General features: G+C 44.1%; 1 protein-coding gene across 1 annotated transcript in view; it reads right to left on the bottom strand.

The window, feature by feature from the left end:
- Positions 1–14272, bottom strand: part of SACM1L (SAC1 like phosphatidylinositide phosphatase) — a 91219-nt gene that overhangs the window by 76263 nt on the left and 684 nt on the right. The window lies entirely within an intron of this gene.

The raw sequence follows: 14272 nt of genomic DNA on the forward strand, positions 1-14272 counted from the left end.
TTGCCCTCACTCCCCTGCCCCCCGACCGGCACGGCCTACCGCCTGAACCAAAAAGTTGGGAGCATCCAGGATGGTCAGTCCTTCCTGCTCCTCCGACTCCAGTGACACATCTGGCTGGGCCTTAGGCCTTACCCCGGTGCTTCATGTGATGCACAGGGAGGAACCTAAGGCCCTGATTGGCTTAGGTGCTTCAGGCCCCTCCCAAGGGAGGAGAAGCCCGAGGCACCTGAGCCAATCAGGGCTATAGGCTACTCTATATGCATCACATGATGTACTGGGGCAAGGCTTAAGGCCCAGCCAGACGCGTCGCTGGAGTCTGAGAAGCAGAAGGGACTGAGCACCCCTCCTGCTCCCAACTTTTTGGTGCTGGGGGTGGGCCGTGCCAGTCGCGGGGAGTGAGGCCGAGGGCTGTGCCGGTTGTGGGAAGGGAGGCCTAAGGAGGAGAAACCGAGTACCTCTCTTGCTCCCAACTTTAATTCGGGGGTGTCGGTTCGAGCCGAGCTGTGCCGGTCAGGGGTGTGTGCCGTTGTCGGGGGGGGGGGGGGGTGCCGTGCCAGTCGGGGGGCTCTTTAAAAAAAAATAATAATAATAAAAATAGGCCTCATATTTTGCGGCCTATTAAAAAAAAGCTGGCAGAAGCACTGACAGCAGTGACAGGAGGCTGCTTTTCCTGTCACTGCTGTCAGGGTCTGCGTATACTCCAGGATCGCTCTCTAGCGATCTTGGCCGTAGGTAGGGGGGGGAGGGAGTATCAACGATCGTCCCCATTTGCATTCAGGCCTTTTGAGAATTCGTTGGCCTGCAAGCAATTGGTAATGGATCGGAGATAGACTCAGGGGTTAATGAATCTAGCCCATTGTTACTTACAACGGAACTGAAGCAGAAAAACTGGAGGCTGCGCTGGGTCCACCTCAGCCACAAAAGGCCAGTTATGGCACAAACCATATGAGAGTGTTAGAAATAATCAGTATTATTTCATCTCCTAGAAGCACAGGAAGGCGAAACAACACAAATCAATGAGAATGAAGGAAGAGATGGAAAGAGATACGATTCTGCACATACCAGGCTATTCTGCAGCAAGTGCCACCCTTGCTACAGAATAGCCTCGAGTGTTATGTCACAGGATCATAACACTCATGGGAGCTGGATGTAAACCACGAAAGAATGCAAAAAAATCATCCACAGCTTGACTAAACATCAGGTTTTTGGATTTTTGTCAAGTTAAAATCCAAGCGTCTATCTTCTGCTACTTCAAAACATACTACACTCTGCATAGAATATCCTCGTTTCACAAAAATTGCTGTGTTAATGGAGTTTTGTTCCGATGATCTCATCCTTTGCTTAAAAAAAAAAAAAAAAAGACAGCAGTAATAGGTCTGGTGCCACTTAAGATATAATTTTTAATTGATGTATCTAAGAGAACAAACATCCTACATCCTCATGGGGCTGCAAACCACCTCAAAATTCTTGCCCAAGTATAAGATCATTAAAAGAAGAAGAAAAAAAAAGAGTCAATGCCCTGAACTGGTTGGTGGCGGAGAAAGATTGTGCATGATACAGCCAAGCACATGACCAGTAGTGCTGCCCGATTCAGGAAAAAAAATTTTTTTTTGATTCGATTCAGCCTATTGGTTTTTCGATTCGATTTACCTGCAAACAACTTGGTGGGTTTATTTTATAGCCTCTTCACCTCCTTTGCCTTCTCCTAACCACAATAGCGCTGTGGTGTAAACAAAATAAACAAATAAAAAAAGACTTTTCCTCTCTCTGTTAAATCCTAGCTCACGTTTGCAGTCTAACACCAGCTCTGGCAGGATATACGTTTCAAATCTGACTTATTGTAATCACAAAACAGAAAATAAAATTATTTTTTCTACCTTTTGTTGTCTGGTCATTATTCAAATCTTGTTGGTCCCAGGCTCTGTTTGGCTTCTGATCAGGGTCTCCTTTTTTCTTCTTTCTCCGTGCTAACCATCCATCTTACTCTTTCCTCCCCTGGAGGTCTGGCATCTTTCCTTTTTTTCATCTCCATCCACAGATCCACCTTTTCTCAATTACCCTTCCATCCAGCATCTCTCCCTCCTTCCCCACCACCCCAGGGTCCATCTCTCCCTTTCTTTTCCCAACCCTCCTATCCAGTATCTCTATCACCCCTCCACACCATCCCTTGTGTCCAACTTCTCTCCCTTTCTGTTCCTTCCCTCCCTAAATCCCATTGTCCATCATCTCTTTCCCTCCCCTCTATTTTTAGACCAATTATTTCTTCTCCCCCAAAGTCCGACATATGCACATCTTTTTGAACCTCCCCTTCCCTCCATCCCTCCGTGTACTTCTACACCAGGACCCCTCCCCTGAAAGCCTGCACCCCACCCCGAAGGATTGCACCCCCCTCCCCCAGGAAGGCCTGCCCCCTGGCCTCCCGCGTATCTAATAGGAGCAGCCTGCAGAGAAGATCGCGGTGCTAGCAATCTTTGCAAACTGCTTCAGAGCTGTTTCCTCTGCCACGGTCCCGCCCTTCCTCTGACGTCAGAGGCAGGATCGTGGCGGAGGAAACGGCTCTGAAGCAGTTTGCAAAGATCGCTAGCACCGCGATCTTCTCTGCAGGCTGCTCATATTAGGTAAATAGTATGCGGGAGGCCAGGGGAGAAGCCAGACACCAGCGGGAGGCTAGTGGGGAAGCCGGACGCCGGGTGGGATGCCGGACACCAGCACTTCCCGACTGACCCTCCCCCCTCGCCCTCTAAAGCAGGTGCAGCACTGGCCGGCCAACAAGAGCAGCACTGCCACTTCTGCTTTAGGGGGACGGTCAGCCGAATCGGGAAGACGATTTTTTTTTTATTCGAATCGGGCAGCACTAATATCCAGTACTGGTCAGACCAGCAATATTCACACCTCTCTCAGCTAGTAAGAACTTACTGATAGCAAGTAGGAGCACCAAGTAGCGGTCTTTTCACTCACACAGACAGGGAACAAGATCACTATTGTCGCTCAAAAGCCAAAATACTATAAGGGACCTTGAACCGTAGCCTCTATGACAGAGTGATACGACTTGGACAATAATGATGGAGGCTGTCCAGCACCAAACAGATTTCACCTACTTATTGCTCAAAAATGCAGTGAAGGTTTTATTGTAAAATTTAATAAATATATTATTTTTTTTTAAATGCAGCGAAGGATATTACTGATTTTCAACAGATTTGCTGATGTGGGAACTGAACAGATAGATCTATTCATCTTTCTGCAGGCACATTAACTTCCCTCCGGATGGAGCCAGTCAGAATCAGATTTGGAAAGAAGCCCAGCCTTACCGAAACTAATCAGAATTACCGTATATACTCAAATATAGGCCAAGGTAGCCCTTTCCCCCCAAAAAGGAAGAAAAAGGGTCAACTCGAATATAAGCTGGGGAGGTTGTTAATATTCAAGTGCCCTCCCAGGCTGTGCACCCAGCGTCTCTCCCTCACTCCCAGGCTCTGCACCCTGTTCCCCTCCCTCCCTTGCACCTTCGCAGGCCTCCACCAGGCCTGACGTAAGACCTGGTGGTCCAGAGGTGGGCCGGGCAGGAAGGATCCTTCCCACCTCCTGTCCTGGGTGACTGACAGTTTTTACCTCCCTTCAGCCTCCCCCATGTGCCTTTCAATTCCTTGGTGGACTCGCAGCAGTCATTCAGCTAGGGCTCTGCAGTCTGCACCGAGCAGGAGGGTGGGAAGATCGCTCCTGCTCATTTTATTACTGGACCACTAGGGAATTGAAAAGTTACGCAGGGGAGGCGGAAGGGAGGTAAAAATTGTCACAGTCAGCCATGACAAAATTAACACACACATAGGGAGAGAAACTTAATTATATTCTTTTTTTTCCAAAAAGGTCAAGGCAGATGACGTTAAAATATGCAATGTCACCTCGGTAACAACTATAGAAAAATAGACAAATATAGTGCAAGACAGCAGATATAAATTCTCAAAACTGACACATTTTGGTTACTAAACTGAAAATAAAATAATTTTTCCTATCTTTGTTGTCTGGTGATTTCATGAGTTTCTGGTTGCACTTCCTTCTGACTGTACGGCTGAAGGCAGGAAGGACTGTTGAGGTAACTGGGATCTGGATCCCCAGCTGACCTGGAAGACTTCCCTCTGACCTCAGCCAATATCAGAGGAAAGCCTTCTGGGTCGGCTTCAGAAATGCAGCTGGGAAGGCAGGAAGGAGGGCAAGGGATCCCTAGCGGCAGCAGTGATTGTGGAGAAAGGGGGGGGGGTGTGCGGGAGACCTGTGCAGTTCCATGTACCCCCTTATAAACGGCTCACATACCCCTAGGGGTAATCATACTGTGTGTTGAGAATATAGGAACTGATTTTTTTTTTTTTATTGTGGATTTAGTCCCGGTATACTCCTGTGTTTAAGAAGTTTTGACTGCATATATGAATGAACATTGCATCTGGTGGAGTTGTTTTGAGAGACTTGTGACTATGACTAGCCCTATTTTGCATAATTTTGTTGTGCTGAATTTTGTGGGTGTATCTATTCTGAGGTATTTTTCTCACACATTTCGGTGTTGCAATTGTTTTCTCATAGGGATCCATACTGTTTTAAGTATTTTTTTTTTTTAATTACGTTTCATATGTACTCCATGACAGGGCAGTCAAATTACCTAAATTAAAACAATGTTTTAATACACCCTGTTTGTTGGACCTGGCACCAACTTAGGAAATATGATTTATCATGCTCATTGCTCTCATTACCTTCTTATACTTGGTAATAAACAATCTTGCTTGCTTTCTTGGCTGCAGATTGGGTGAAAGTTTTGGTGTATTGTCCACAAAGACACCCAGATCTTTTTCTTGCGCACTGACCCCCAAGGTGGACCTTAGCATCTGGTAACTGATTTGGATTATTCTTCCCAATGTGCATCACTTTGCATTTGTCCACATTCAATTTCATCTGACACTTCGATGCCCAGTCTTTCAATTTCCTAAGGTTTTCCACACTTAAACCAATACTAATGCAGTTAATTCAACAGCTTTTATATATTATTCAGCTATTCAAACCCTTTCTTTTTAGTCTCTTGAATATTAAACTGTTTAAATCCAGCATTTCCAAAACCTTTTGAGCCCCTTTCAATTCTGACTGTCAGCACTGTAGCTGTAGGCTCCTCCCAAGCTTCTTAGCTTGGTCAGGGGTAGGTAATTCCGGTCCTTGAGAGCCAGAGCCAGGTCAGGTTTTCAGGATAGCCACAATGAATATGTATGAGATGGATTTGCATGCACTGCCTCCTTGAGATGCAAATCTATCTCATGCATATTTATTGTGGATATCCTGAAAACCTGACCTGACTCCGGCTTTCGAGGACCGGAATTGCCTACCCCTGTCTTAGTCACAAGTTAAGTGTGGCTTTGTACCTAGATCCCTTCTTCCCTTTCCAATCCACCCTCGCCCAGTCCCCAAGTTCTCACCCATTCCTTGGAAGTTCTTAGGGGAAGTAAGTCTGTCCTTCTTAGCGGGTGGGCTTGCCTCTATGGCAGCTTCTTAATGGCTAGCTCTGAGGTCCTTGGCCCTCCCAAGAGCACTCCACCTCCACCTCTAGTCTCCAGGGAGCCTTCTCCCTTGTTGAACCAGTGGTGCCGATCACACCCCAGCAGCCTAGTGCTTATGTTGGACTAAAATCAAACGATCTTAAATCAGAACCATGGTCTAACCCCTGTGGAGTTTCACAAGGGTCACCACTGTAACCTATGCTCTTCAACTTCTTAATATCCTCCCTTGGGACCATTCTAGATAACCTAAATGTAACATCTTTCAGCTACGCAGACGACATCACCACACTCCTCCCTTTTGATTCTCCAGATCCCACCTCAACAGAAAAACTGAAAAAAAACACCAGAAGCAGTGGAAAAATGGATGATAGACCACAAACTGAAACTAAACTCAGACAATACAAAATTTATTTTGCTCGAAAAGGCCAAAACCCCTTCCATTTCAGAATTAGAAATTAATGCCACTAAATACCCTATACAGTCCGATCTTAAACTCCTAGGAGTGATGATAGATAGATGCTGCACAATGCAAATCCAAATCAACAAGACTACCCAGAAAGCATTTTTAACCATGAGAAATCTACTAAAAATAAGAAAATTCTTCGACAGAGCAATATAGGCTCATAGTCCAATCCCTAATCCTAGATCTAGTGGACTATTGCAACATCCTCTATGTACCATGCCCTGCAAACATGATAAAACAACTACAGACTGTACAAAACACAGCTCTCAGATTGATCTACTCGCTAAGTAAATATGATCACATCACCACTGCCTACCTAGGCTCACACTGGTTACCAATACAAGCACAAATTAAATTCAAACTATACTGTCTATTATTCAAAGCATTAAATGGCACTGCCCTCACTTACCTAAACAACCACCTAAATCAGAACCTTACTACTAGACAAAGAAGAACTCGGACCCCATTTACAAAGGTACTTGGCGCAAAAAGATGTTTGACAACCTACTAGCGAAGCAAGCAGCGAAACTTGACCACTCCATCTCCAACTTGCCGACAACGAGCGATTTCAAATCATTTCGAAAAGGAATCAAAACCCTGCTATTCAAAAAATTTATCCAGATATCTTAACTCTTCCCCTTGTCCTTTCCCCTCCCTTGTAAATTCCCCCTCAAAGTCTCACCCTCTCTTTTTTTTTAAATTCTTTATTCATTTTCAAACTTACAATAAGTGTGACAAATGTTCAAACAAATTAACAATAAATACATCACTTAATAATCATGATACAAATCATAAATTCTTATCACCCCCTTCCCATCCCTTTCTAACATATAATCTTGTAGAATATGTAATAATAAAAATAACCCCCCTCCCCCCTCACTACTAAACTTGTAAATTTAAGGGAAACAAACTCATCTAATCAGTACAATACTCACCCTCTCTTGTAATTTTTTCTCTCCAAAGTATCAACCATGTATACAGCTCCCTAAATTGCAAATCTCCTGGAAATGTCCAGTTAGCTTCTTTTGTAATCCGCCTAGAACTGCTAGGTACGAGCGGAATAGAAGTCACTTATGTAATGTACTAGTGCTGATCTGAACTCCAGTAGCCTTCCCCTCCTTCAAGACAGCTAGGACTCTACAGCTTGGAGAAAAAAAGATGGCTGAGGGGCAGATACATTTATCCATTCTTTGGTAATTTCTTATATATATTACTGTAATGCCCTCTATAAGGGCATTACCAAAAAGGAAATAAGATGCCTACAGATAGTACAAAATACTGCTATTAAGATCTTTTATGGCGCAAAGAAATACGACCATGTCTCTCCCCTTTTAATCGTTGCTCATTGGCTGCCTGTCGAACACAGAATTAGTTATAAAATTCTACAATTAACTTTTACAACTCGTTCACACAGTCAACGAGAGTTTATTGATAGACTTCTTACTCCCTATTATCCCGCTAAATCTCTTCGCTCTGTATCACAAAATCTCCTAGTTGTACCATCTTTAAAACTAATACATACATTGAGATCTAATAATTTTGCCGTCACTGCACCCTCCCTTTGGAATTCATTGCCTAATCATTTACGAATGGAATCTTCGACAAAGCAATTTAGAGCAAAACTCAAAACATTTTTATTTGAGGATGCTTTTGGATAAAACTGTCCTTCTTAGGACAAAATCAACTACAGTCCCTTTTCCTACCTATTGTTTTACCCCTAAGTGTGCTTTATTCAAATATTGTAGTTCAGTCCCTCTTTCCCAATTGTGTGTTAGTATATGTGTTTTTTGTAAATGTCTACTAACCTAACATTGTTTTGTATAATATTTTAACTCTAATTTGTTTTGTTTCTTTCAAAAATATTTCTTTTATTATTGCTGTACACCTCCTAGAAAATTGAATAAGCGGTATAAAATTTTTTTTTAAATAAACTTGAAGGTCTATAAAATACTAATCAGAGTGGAACGGGTAGACACAAATCGCATGTTTTACTCTTTCCTAGCACTAGGGGCATGCAATGAAGCTATTAAGTAGTAAATTTACTGTATTTTTTGCTCCATAAGTTGCACTTTTTTCCCCAAAAAGTGGGTGGAAATAAGGTGCGTCTTATAGAGTGAATGTAACCTTTCCTGCCTGCCCCTACACCTTCCAAACTGTATGGAGAGTCTACCAATGTTTTCGGCAGGGAATGCAGCAGCAGCAGCATGCTGGCCTTCTTTGTGGGCCGAGGCTCCGTTGTGGTGTTAATGAGCGTGCAGAGAGAAGCATGTTAAAGGGCAGGCAGAGACAGGCAGCTACAAACCGGCCAGGAGACGCATGCAGCTGGGAAGTGACATCAGTGCGCCACGAGCCTGGGTCCTGCTACGACCGAGAACGGCGTCTACCGCCTTCCTACAGCGACCAGTTGAGGACACGCTGAGCTGTGAAGAGCATTGGGGGCAGCCCTGTTGGTCTCCATCCTGGAAGGTGATCACTTTGTCCAGGAAGCTTTCATGTTCTTTTCTGTCGGGCCCTGCATCTTCCAGCAGCAGTAAGTCACTGCTTGGGCTGACCCCAATTCAACTATGCTGCATCCTATCTGGCTGACACAACTTCCCAGGCTGTGAGTTGTTACCACCTTTGGAAGAATACAGAGGTTTGAAGGACAGAATTCTGAGAAGGTAATGAACTCGGAGTGGGAGGGGGTGGCACCAAAGGGCTGAAAGAACTGGAGTCTTGGGGAGGGGAGGATGATGCTACTATTAAAGATCTGGCAGATTCCAGGGATTCCAGCAAACCATCTTTTACACCGTACCTACACACCATGCCTGCATACCACTGGAGCAGCTGCTCCTCTGCTGGTATGCTGGCTCTGTGCAACACACTTTCGGGGTGTTCACACACCAGTTGAGAACCACTGCAGTAAAGTTACCTGAATCTGTCTGCACAGGGGTACAGAGCAGGGCGGGGGGACAGAGTGCAGAGCCAGGCAGGGAAAGGGGCTGGGAGTGAAGGGGGTGGATGTAGAACCTTGCAGGGAGTGAGGGGAGCTGGCTGCAGAGCCTGGTATATATTAGTATACAATTTGGTTCAGAATGGTTTTTCTTCTTGTTTTCTCCTCTAAATCTAGGGTGCATCTTATAGTGCGAAAAATACGGTACAGTGTTCCCCTGGTCATTCGTGGTTCACTGTTCGCAGTCCCAGTCATTTGCAGATTTTCCATCCGCGAATGACCAGGCAGGAAAGAGCAGCTAGAGTGTCGGTGAGTGAAGGAAATCACTCGCAGTATGCTCCGCCCACCTCTTCCTGCACTAAAGTTGGGCCTCAATCAGAAGCTGCATGTCAAATCAGCTTCTGATTGGTGAGGCCTGACTTTAGTGCAGGAAGAAGCGGGCAGAGCATATCGCGAGTGATTTCCTTCACTCGTCGACACTCCGGCTGCTCTCTCTTATCTCCCCTGTTAAAAACCATATTCGTGGTTTTTCAGCATTCGCGGGGGTTCCTGAAACGGAACTACTGCGAATATTGGGGGATTACTGTATATCTTTTATTGTCTTTGTATTGTGCATGAACATACAGATAACAGTTTCATGTACAGTTAAAACAGTTTTCATATAATCGTATATGCAAAAATTAAAAAGAAATCTAATCATGTGAACTTCCCTGGTTCAAATCTCTCTTATCCCACAATTCTCTCTTCTACAAACCAATTACTGCAGGCAGAAATAGCAGTTATGAGATACTAGTTTTAGTCAAAATTTAAAGTTACAAGTTCAATGTGTTTATGAATGTTGAACGTACCCTCTCAGGTAGTATGTGTAAGTACAGGAGATACAAATTAAAAAAAAATTCTTATCCTGTCTCCTCCATTCTTCTACAGATATACAGTAATCTTTCCATAGTCAATAAGTTATAATTCTGATTAAGCCATAATGTGATATTAGGTGGAGAATACCCAACCCAGCAGAATAAAACTTTTTTCCATGAACGTTGCTTTACTTAAGAAAAGACAGGATACTCTAGTTCCTTCCATAATATCAATAAACCGTTTTGCAGCAGGGCCTGCAACCTCCTCTTATAAACATTTCCAAGATAAGTCCAAATTTGGGTCCAATAATTTCATATAGATCGACTGTCCCAGGTTCAATGTTTGTATGTTGACTCCTTATGGCCATGTTTTTGACAGGTTCCAGCTGTAGGGAAACACATCTTTTTGGTGAGGGTAGGATGAATGTACAGTACAACTTTATTAATAGATTTCCTAGAGTTGAATACTTTTTAGCGATTTTATATGGGCCTTCCTTCAGACTTTCAAGAAGGCTTTCCAAAGTATAGTCTCCAAAATCAGCCATCCATTGAGCCACAATAGAAGTTATGGTATTCTTTGATATGATCTCTTTAATGCCATCATAATAGTGGCCTGATAGACCCTTGGGCCTGCAGGTAAAGGCCAATGTTTGTTGCACTCAAAATTCTTCAAAATCTAGCCGATTAATTGTGAAATAAAGATCTCACATAATGTTGTAATTTTAAATACAAGTATCAATCTCCCCTCTTGTAATTTATACTCTTGATTTAAAAGTCATAAGAAAGTGTCTGAGTTTCATCCTGCCCTACCACATGTTGTATAAGAGTTATATCTTTTATTAGCCCATCAATTTCAGCCTGTGCATATTAAGCCTGGCATGAAAGCTAAGAATTATTAGAAAAGGGATGGTAAACAAGACTAAGAATGTTATAATGCCTCTGTATTATTCCATGGTACAATCTCACCGCAAGTATCGAGTTCAGTTCTGGTCTCCTTATCTCAAAAAAGATATAGCGGCACCGACTTCACACGCATGGGAGATTTCGTCCATCAGACGCTGCAGGACCAAGCAGAGACCGGCAATGCGGAAACTATGTGGTCGTACCTGAAATCATCCATACACGAAGCAACTAATCGCTACATAAAATCAGTAGATAAACGACAAAGAAACAACAAACCCCAATGGTTCACTGAAGAGATCTCGCACCTCATTAAGGAAAAGAAAAAAGCATTTCTTTCCTACAAACGTACGCAGAGAAAAGAAACTAAAGTAGAATATAAGACCAGATCTGCAGCGGTCAAAACAGCAGTTAGGGAGGCCAAACTTCGAGTGGAAGAAACTCTGGCAAAAAACATTAAAAAAGGGGACAAATCCTTCTTTAGGTATATCAGTGATAGGAAAAGGAACACAGACGGTATATTACGCCTTAGACAACCGGACGGAAACTACGCAGTGGCAGACTCCAAGAAAGCAGAACTACTAAATGAATATTTCTGCTCAGTCTTCACCTGCGAGGCACCAGGACACGGGCCACAGTTGAAAGTAAAACAAGGCGTGGATGACCCATTTCAGAACTTTGAGTTCACACCTGGGGACGTCTACAACGAACTGGCAAGGCTCAAGGTAAGCAAAGGGTTGCAAGGCTGAGGCTGCGAACTATAGACCGGTAAGCCTCACCTCAATAGTGTGTAAACTCATGGAAACACTAATTAAGTATAAATTAGATACGATCCTGAACGAGGAAAATCTCCGGGATCCCAGTCAACATGGATTCACCAAAGGTAGGTCATGCCAGTCCAATCTTATCAGCTTCTTTGACTGGGTAACAAAAAGACTGGACTCAGGCGAGTCCTTGGACGTCGTGTACCTGGACTTCAGCAAAGCGTTTGACAGCGTCCCACACCGCAGGCTGCTGAACAGGATGAAATCGATGGGATTAGGAGAGACTCTAACTACATGGGTCAAAGATTGGCTTTGTGGCAGACTTCAGAGGGTGGTGGTTAATGGTACCCTTTCTAAAATGTCGGAAGTGACTAGCGGAGTGCCACAGGGTTCAGTCCTGGGCCCTCTCCTCTTCAACATATTCATTGGGGATCTGACTAAAGGGCTTCAAGGCAAGGTAACCTTATTCGCTGATGACGCCAAACTATGCAATATAGTAAACGACTATAATCTAAAGGATGCTATGGAGCAAGACCTGCGTACTCTAGAAAGTTGGTCCTCGATCTGGCAGCTGGGCTTCAACGCCAATAAATGTAAGGTCATGCATCTCGGTAACAGAAATCCTTGCAGAACTTACACCCTGAATGGAGAAACTTTAACCAGAACTACAGCGGAACGAGATTTAGGAGTAATCATCAGTGCTGATATGAAGGCTGTCACTCAAGTGGAGAAGGCTTCATCTAAAGCACGGCAGATGATAGGTTGTATCAGGAGAAGCTTCGTCAACAGGAAGCCTGAAGTCATGATGCCATTGTACAGAGCCATGGTGAGACCTCATCTGGAGTACTGTGTGCAATTTTGGAGGCCACATTACCGTAAAGATGTGCTCAGAGTTGAATCAGTTCAGCGGACGGCCACCAGGATGGTCTCGGGGCTAAAGGGTCTCCCGTACGAGGAAAGACTGAGCAAATTGCAGCTCTACTCTCTCGAGGAGCGTAGGGAAAGGGGAGACATGATTGAGACATTCAAGTACATCACGGGACGGGTTGAGGTGGAAGATGATATCTTTCTCCTGAAGGGACCCTCGACCACAAGAGGTCATCCGCTCAAACTCAGGGGAGGGAGGTTTCGTGGAGACACCAGGAAACACTTCTTCACGGAGAGAGTGATTGAGCACTGGAACAAGCTTCCAATGCAGGTGATAGAGGCACGCAGCGTCCCAGACTTCAAGAATAAATGGGATACCTATGTGGGATCCCTAAGAGGGTCAGCCAAAGGATAGGATCACTAGGGTATAGAATTGAAAGAGCGGGTCAGTAGAATGGCAGTATTACAATTAGACTTAAAAGGGAGGGTCGATGGTGTGGGCAGACTTGATGGGCTGTGGCCCTTATCTGCCGTCATCTTTCTATGTTTCTAGAAAAAGTTCAAAGAAGAGCAACCAAGTTGATAAAGGGGATGAACTCCTCTTGTATGAGGAAAGACTAAAGAGGTTAGGGCTCTTCAGTTGGAAAAGAGACAGCTGAGAGGAGATATGGTCTTAGTCCACAAAATCCGGAGTGGTGTAGAATGGGTACAAGTGGATCGATTTTTTACTGCATCAAAGATTTGCAAAAACTAGGGGACTCTCGAAGTTACATTGTTATATTTTAAAACCCAAATAGGAGGAAATATTTTTCACTCCAAGAATAGTTAAGCTCTGGAATGCATTGCCAGAGGATGTGGAAAGAGCTGGTTTTAAAAAAGGTTTGGCCAAATTCCTGGATGAAAAGTCCATAAACTGCTATTGAAACATGGGAGAAGTCACTGCTTGCCCTGGATCGGTGGCATAGAATGCTGCTATTTGGAGTTTTTTGCCCTATACTTGCGACTTGAATCGGCCACCATTAAGATGGGATACTGGGCTAGATGAACCATTGGTCTGATCCAGTAAGGCTAGTCTTATATTATTTATTGAAAGCTATTCTTGACAATTTGTTTTATAATTATATCAATTTACATAGTTCAAATACGTCAGTTTAATTTATTAGTCCACCTTGTTCACAGAAGTTTTTGGGTTTTTTTTCCAGGGGGGGGGGGGGGCAAACACAACTGCTAACACTTCTTATCCCCAGGTGACAGCACTGAGCACTAACCAAGTGAGGAACAAGCAGAGACTGCCTTCAGAGGACTTCAGCCAGGTCATGCCCCAGGGACCCAGAGCCACCCTGAAAGGGGTGGTACATGTGATAGACATTATACTGTAACTGCTTCATCCTTGGCAGTCAGCACACTAGAGTTAATCTCTACCCGGATGCTGTTATAGAGGAAAGCACCCTTCAGGGATTCAAGAAAAGGCAGGATAAGTTCCTACTGAAACAGAACATTCGAAGGTAAGGCTAGATTCAAATAGAGCACTGGTGTTTGACCTAAGGGCCGCTGCGTGAGCAGACTGCTAGGCACAATGGACCACTGGTCTGACCCAGCAGCGGCAAATCTTATGTTCTACCCAAAACCAGGCCAGCAGCTGTCTCTATGATCCAGCTTGGGTACAAGAGATCAGATTTGCCCTTCCATTTCCCACCAGCAACTCCATCTTTCTAGAGGCCAGAAAACCCATGCCATTAGAAGCAAGCAAAAGTTACCCTGACCCCCATTAAAAGTCATTAACGTATCAGAAGGGTTTTCAAATATGGGAATTAAGAGGAAGGAGGGAAGGGACGATTACTACTACCACTACTAATATAGCCCTACTAGTCACTGGACATCAAAACACAAAAGAGAGATAGTCCCTGCTCAAAACAGCTTACAATCTAGTCAAGACAAACTGGACAAGAAGGTGCATCAAA

The sequence above is a fragment of the Geotrypetes seraphini genome, chromosome 2, assembly GCF_902459505.1.
Source record: "Geotrypetes seraphini chromosome 2, aGeoSer1.1, whole genome shotgun sequence".
Classification (NCBI taxonomy): Eukaryota; Metazoa; Chordata; class Amphibia; order Gymnophiona; family Dermophiidae; genus Geotrypetes; species Geotrypetes seraphini.